Raw genomic sequence first — 725 nt, forward strand, 5'->3', positions numbered from 1 at the left:
ACGGAGTCCTGGTGTCCTCTACAGAGGACATAGCATAACTTATGAATAAAATATAATTTTTCAAAAATTTTATTTTACCATTTTTTTCTTATGCTCTAAACAATGTAATGGCATGAACAAATACTAAATTCACAAAGCTTTTTATTTCTGGTTCTCAGGAGGAAACATTATAAAAAAAATAAAAAAAACTTGTATCAAACCTCGTGACAGATGACTATGTTATTTCTTGTGTGGTGGTGACGTAAGCTGAAAGAGGCGGGGTCACTGGGTTGCGCTCCACGCGTTGCTGTATAAGCAGTCAGCTGATATTACCGAGTATAACTTTCCAATGAGAGTCTACGTGACATCACCGCGTCCGCTCTGACCGAATCGAGAAGCCCAATTTTGTTCGTGGTTGCAGCTTCAGCGGTTTACGGCCGACTTCAGCGACGAAATAATAAAACAACACTGACACTGAAATACAACAGAGGAAGTATCGGAGCAATTCGCTGAAAAGAAACTCATTTTTCTTTCAAAGGTAAAAAAAGAACACTTTCTCTGCCTTTTCTATGAAAATATACGTTAACTAATTAATTAATCCTTTCTTTCTCTTTATTATTTAGTCTCTTTTGCTAGCGAATAGATCTGTTTGTTGGTCCTGTCAAACACTGACTACCGAATGGTAGGGTTGGTCTTCAGGGTCTTACCGCCCCTCCGTTAACTCTTGAACATAGTATGGCGCACAA

The 725-nt window shown here is 38.5% G+C and overlaps 1 protein-coding gene across 1 annotated transcript in view; it reads left to right on the forward strand.

Moving 5' to 3' along the window:
• The first annotated feature begins 268 nt into the window (after positions 1-268).
• LOC107570694 (cysteine-rich and transmembrane domain-containing protein 1-like) overlaps positions 269-725 on the forward strand; it is a 10703-nt gene continuing 10246 nt past the window's right edge. Inside the window, exon 1 of the mRNA XM_016256951.1 lies at positions 269-517. The gene's annotated coding sequence lies outside the window, so the exon portion shown is untranslated. The remainder of the gene's footprint in view (positions 518-725) is intronic.

The sequence above is a fragment of the Sinocyclocheilus grahami genome, unplaced genomic scaffold (assembly GCF_001515645.1).
Source record: "Sinocyclocheilus grahami isolate Dianchi unplaced genomic scaffold, SAMN03320097.WGS_v1.1 scaffold1493.1, whole genome shotgun sequence".
In the NCBI taxonomy this organism is placed as follows: Eukaryota; Metazoa; Chordata; class Actinopteri; order Cypriniformes; family Cyprinidae; genus Sinocyclocheilus; species Sinocyclocheilus grahami.